We start from the raw sequence: 6585 nt of genomic DNA, 5'->3' as shown, positions 1-6585 counted from the left end.
GATGAAGCTCTCAGGGAACTCTCCAGCCTTAGAAGCCACTTACACACCCAGGCCAACTGGCCCCAAAGGCTGGAGCCATTGCTCCAGCTCAGTCAGCCACCTGCCAACCCCATGCCAGCGAGTGATGTCTGCCACTAGTCAATTGGTAGCCGTAAGTCATAAGTCTCTCTTAAAGGATCTATCCAACACACTTTGGAGGTCTCCTTCTACGTGTCTGAATAATTCTTGGGTTTCAATAAAGTGCTCAGAATCTCCGTCTGTGATCACTCAAAATCTCCTTCCCTCTGTGACTACCTCACCAAGATGGCATAGTTCTAAGATGTCACTTATATGTAAATAATCAGTTAATCAACAGGCATTTATTAAGTGCCTGCTATGGACCATTTACCGTGCTAGGCACTAGGGGTGCAAATACAAAGAATGAAACAATTGATACTCACAAAGTGCTTACATCTGTGGAGATGACATGTACATATATAAATATACACAGTAAGTGTATAAGGCAAAATAAATACAGGGTAGTTAAATAAAGGTGGTTTGGAAGGGAAGGAACTGGCAATTGGGGGTATCAAGAAAGATTTCACATAGAAAGATTTGCTTGAGTTACTTCCTGAGGGAGAGAAGGATTCTGTGAGATGGAGGTGAGAGACTACATTCCAGGTGTGGAGAAAGGTTAGTGCAAAGGCCTTGAGATGGGAGTTAGAGTATATGAGGAACAGAGAAAAGATAAATTTGTCTTGATAGTGGAGTGCAGGATGGAGAATACTGTATAATTTATCCAGCCCTGACCTCCTGACCTCTGTTCTCACATCACCAACATTGAACATTTCAAACTCAATATCCTGTAGACATCTCAAACTCAACAGGTCCAAAGTAAGACTCATTATCTTTCCTAAAAAAAACAAAACAAAACAAAACAAAAAACTTTCCTGCTTCCAAATGTGTGTGTTACTGTCAGAAGCACCACCATCCTCTCATTCACTAATTTTGAAACCTCTATAACATCCTCACTTGTGCTAATCCCAAATATGTAATTTGTTGTTGGCTTGTCATTTCCATTTTCTCATCATCTCTCCCATACATCCTCTCCTATACATAGTCACCATCCTTGCCTCATAGTTGAACTATATTGCAATAGTCCTCTGGTTGTCCTGCCTTCTTCAAATCTCTCCCCCCTCCAATCTATCCCCAATCCAGCTGTTAAAGTGATCTTCCCAAAGTGTGTGTCTGACCACATTACTTCAACACTACTACTACTCCTACTCATTAAACTTCAGTGATTCACTGTCATATTCAAATCTGAGTTCTCATTTTTGGCTTTTAAAGTTTTTCACCACTTGACCCCTTCCCACCTTTTTAGGCTTCTTACACTTTACTCCCCTCAACATATTTTATCGGCCAGTGATATTATCATTGTTGCTCTTCCTTGCAAATGACAATCTGTCTCCTAACTTCATGGATTTTCACTGCCTGTCTTCCAAGTTTGAAATGTTCTCTCTCCTTACCTCCTTCTCTTGGATTCCCTGGATTCTTTCAACACTCCACTCAAATCCCACCTTCTGCAAGAGGCCTTTCCCAGTCATCCCTCCACCACCTGCTAGTGTCATCTCTCTGAAATTACTTCCCATTTATACTATGTGTACCTCAAATATAAATAGTTGTTGACAATTCCACTCAACTCTCTAGACTTCACCAGGCCTCAGCAGTCTTTTCCCCTAGCGGTGGGGAACCTGAGGCCTTGAGGCTACCTGTGACTCTCTAGGTCCTCAAGTGCAGCCCTTTGACTGAATCCAAACTTCACAGAAGAAGTCCCCTTAATAAAAGGATATTCTAAATATCCATCTTTCCTTATGGTCTTCTCATCCTGAATGATTCCTCTTCCACTGTGGACTTCCCTCCCTGGATGATCCCCGCACCTATTAGTGAGTTCCTCTTGCAATCTCTGTTCTGAGAAAGTGTCCCAGGCAGTCATGCTCAATCCTCTCCTCTTTTCCCCTCCCATTTCTGACTCCCTGGAGTTCTCTGACATGCCTCTGGATGAATACCTTCTTTCCTTCACTTCCCCCCAAGCTCCCACTTTTCAGCTCCTTTTTATGTGTTGTATTCTCTGATTAAAATTTAAGGGCAGGTCTTGTCTTTCTTTTTGCTTGTATTTGTATTCCTAGTACTTAACACAGCACCTGACACCTGGTAACTCTGAAGAAATGTCTATTGATTTACAATGTCTATACATAATAATTTGAACACTGTCTCCCCATTAAATTGTGGATTCCTTGAGGGCAGGCTCTATTTTTGCCTTTCATTGTGTCCCCAACACTTAACACAATTCCTGGCACATAGTAAATGCTTAATTAATTGTTTGTTGATTGACTAATGAACCTGAAAAGATAGGATGGTTGTGAGAAGTTGATCCTAGGGGCAATAGAAAGCTACTGAAGTTGGGGAGTGACATGATCAGACCTGTACTTAAGAAAATCATGATGGCAGCTGTATTGAAGTTAGTCAGAGTGGAGAGACTTGACACAAGGAGAAAATCAAGGGCCTTGTAGTAGTCCAAACAAAAGGAAATGAGTTCCTGAACTGTTACAGCTTACTTATCTCCCTCATTCATCTCTGCATTTTTCTTTAGGTTACCCATAATTTTGATTTATATATATATAGTGGTGTTTTGTAACATTAATTGATTTTTTAAAATAAAGTTTTCTAGCAAATATAGTTCAGTTTCTCCCTCCCTGGGATTTGTAGTATCAGTGAAGGTACTTTAAAAGCTCAATAATGCCAAATTTCTGTTTAATTGTTGTATAACAGGCTTGGCATTTCTTACACTTAGGGAAAATCAGTGAGATTTTATGCTGTTTCGGGTGGTTTCATCTTAAACCTAATAAACATGAATGTAGATGGCTTATTGTTTGACTGGTTTTTTAAATTAATTTATTTTTAGTTTTCAACAATCACTTCCACAAGATTTTGAGTTCCAAATTTTTCCTCATCTCTCCCCTCCCCCACCCCAAGACATCGTGCATTCAGAATATCCCTTCTCCTGATCTGCTTTCCCTTCTATCTCCCCTCCCCTTCTCTTCTCCCCTTCCTCTTATGTTTTCCTGTAGGGCAGGATAGATTTGTATACCCTGTTTGACTGTTTTTTAATATGAATCTTTGAGTTTATGAGTTACTGGACTAGCAAGATATTTATGGTGTATATACATGTAAAATGATTGTGTTACTTCAGTAAACTGATGTTAGATTTCATTGAAATTGGCTGCACAAAGTCAGATAAAGTATAGATATGTATATACATGTGTGTGTGTGTGTGTGTATGTATACACTTATATTTATATCATCAAAGTAGTATATAATTAGAATAGGAGGTGGGTCATTCATGTAGCAAGAACAAGGGAACCAATGAAAAGTCTCGGCGCTACCCTGACACCCATGTAATTGTCAACAGTGAAAGAGGAAGGCCTACCATACTTTGGGTGGACATCCTGTGGATGACTTACCAGAGGACATAGACAAGAGCTGTACAGGACAAGAAACCATGTATAGATTACTAATTGCATTGTAGTAGGGATTATCCAAATTGTTGAGATTTTGGATCCATTAAATGACTGAGTTTAGCATCATAGGATGATACAGATTTACAGCTGGAATGGACCTTGGAAGCCATTGAATCCATTCCTCTCATTTTTATAGAGCAGGAAATTCATACAGAGTTTAAGTGACTTGCTCAGGGTTACACAACTGGTAAGTGTGTGGGGCACAAATTGAACTCAGGTCTTCCTCACTCCAAGTTCAGGGCCCTATCCATGTTATCACTTTTCAGCCCTTAGACCTGTTTAAGTTCAGCACAGAATAAGAAAAAATCGAATTAGAAGTAAAAAAGGAAGATGATCCTTTATTAATATAACAGATAATTGGAACATTTGAGTTATACAAATTCTGGTTAACAATAAAATTGTGATTCCCATTCCCAAATGAGTAAAGCTTACTAATTTTTAGGTCAGCCTATTCAAATATATAAATGTACCTGCCATCTCATCAATGTTGATATTTCTTGTCCCACTAATGATGCAGACCATAGCCCACTTGTGGTTGCCAACTTATCCATGCTTCCATAAGTTTGCCACTGGAGGACCACCTGGAATGCTGGGAGCTTTCCTCAATTTCTCCTGATAGTTTAAGGATTCCAATAGAACACACAGTCTATCAGTTATTTACTCTGACTTATGATTAGCCCATCTTCTCTCTTGATCTCATATCTCTTTTGGGACAACCTTTAATCTTATTCTTCATAGTTCTTTCTTTGTTACCTGTTGCCTTCTCACACCCACCATTTGCCTCTCCACTGCCCTCTGAGTGAAACTAATTTTTAATTCTTTGGAGACTAGTGTTCCGTGACTTGTGGCCATAACAACATATCTATAGGGTATCAAACTACCACAACTTTAATGTTATTATATTATGCCATGCAAACAGTTTGCATTCTATCTTCCTCTCTGGCATCTTATTACCCAACTGTTTCTTTTGGTCATTGGCAGATAAATACTTTTATTAATTAGATGAAAGGAGCAGTTAAGAGCAACCATGCAGCAAATCATGGCCAAGGAGCTGGTTTCAATTTCAGTTAATTAGTGAAAGATGTAAGTAAGAAAGTCAATACCAATTTATTCCAAGGAAGATGGATTGGACTGTCATCATACATCAGGAAGGAAATCTTTTTTAAGTTCTTAGGAAAGAAAATTTCAAATACATTTTTCTTCCTTCTTGGGGTAATTAAGTATGCTACTAAGAGTGTCAAGAAATTGCTTAAAGAGCAAATTTTCTTATAAAACTAATAGATATTTTTATAATTTACAGTTTGCTACATTTTTCCTGGCATTTAATCTGCTGCTGCCCCTCACCCCATCCTCATCCTCACCTACAGCAGTATCCTTCAGAGCAGACCTTCAAAGACCTTGGGGGAGTTAATACTTTCAGCTTTGGAATTTAGCTCTGGGGATGAATTGAACCATGGTTGAGTGAGGAAGTACAACCTTACATGACCCACTCTATCCAAGGAGCCCTGTACCTTATTTCACTCCCCTTCCAACTCTTGCTTCAGGAACAATAATCAATCCAAAACTATCATTGAAAAAGGAATGAGAATTGATTACCTTATGACTTCACTCACCGTTCCTGTGACTCCCCAAACCAAAAGGGATCATTTACTTTTTTTTTCAATTAACACACATTTCCCCCCTTTCCCTCCTGCCTTCCCCTCATTAAAGAAAAAAAAGGAAGAAAAACCTTGTAACAGGTATAGTCAAGCAAAACAGATTTCCACATTAGCCATGTCCTAAAACGAATTTCTCATTGTTTATCTTTAAGCCACCACCTCTTTGTCAGGAGGTGGGTAATGTGCTTCCTCATTAATCCTTTGGAATTGTGGTAGGTCACTGCATTGATCAGAGTTCTTAAGTCTTTCAAGGCTGTTGTCTTTTCAATTGTGTTGGCATTGTATAAGTTGTTCTGATTCTGCTCATTTCATTCTGTATCAGTTCATACTTCTCATGCTTTTTTTCCCCCCAAAACTGTCCCTTCATTGTTTTTTGCACCACAATAGTATTCCATTATATTTCTATACCATAATATGGTGAGGTATTCCCCAACTGATGGACAGTCCCTTTCCTTATTTTTCAGTTATTTGCCACTACAAAAAAGAACTACCATAAATAGAGCACTGGACCTTGGGTCAAGAAGACCTGAGTTAACTTAACCTCTGTTTCAGTTTCCTTTTCTGCAAAATGGGGAAAATAATAGCACCTACTTCCCAGGGTTGTTATGAGGATCAAATGAGATAATAGATAATTACCTATGTGGCCCAAGGTCATACAGGTAACAACAACAACAACAATAAGTATCACTTATATAGCACTTACTATGTGCCAGGCACTATGTTAAATGTTTTATATTGTTATCTCATTTGATCTCCCAAGAACCCTGTGAGGTAGGGTTATTTTTGTCCCCATTTTACAGATGAAGGGCAAACATCAAAGGTAGGATCTGAACCCAAGTCCTTTGATTCCCAAGACCACTGTTTCATTCTTTTCTTCTTTCTTCCTTCCTTCCTTTCTTTCTTTCCCCCTATAAACAGGATTATATTTATTTTACATCAAATTTCGTTTTTTCTCAATTATATGTAAACAAAAGTTTTTAGCATTCATCTTTTAAAATTTTGCATTCCAAACTCTCCCTTTCCCTCCCCCCTCCCAAGAAGGTCTGCAATTTATATAGATTCTACAAAACATTTTCATATTAGCCATGTTGCAAAAGAAAATATAGACCAAAAAAAAAAACCCAAGAATAATAAAGTAAAAAGAAAATATGCTTCAATCTGCATTCAGAATCTATCAGTTATTTCTCTGGAGGTAGATAGTTTTTTTCATCAAAAGTTCTTTGGGATTTTCTTAAATCATTGTATTGCTGGTAATAGTGAAGTCATTCATAAGCCCATTCTCTTTCCACTGTACCACATTGCCCATTCAAGTTGCAAGGAGAAAGAGAGAGAGAGAGAGAGAGAGAGAGAGAGAGAGAGAGAGAGAGAGA

This window comes from Vombatus ursinus, unplaced genomic scaffold (assembly GCF_900497805.2).
Source record: "Vombatus ursinus unplaced genomic scaffold, bare-nosed wombat genome assembly UNPS02014830.1, whole genome shotgun sequence".
In the NCBI taxonomy this organism is placed as follows: Eukaryota; Metazoa; Chordata; class Mammalia; order Diprotodontia; family Vombatidae; genus Vombatus; species Vombatus ursinus.
Note: the sequence above shows the minus strand (reverse complement) of the source record.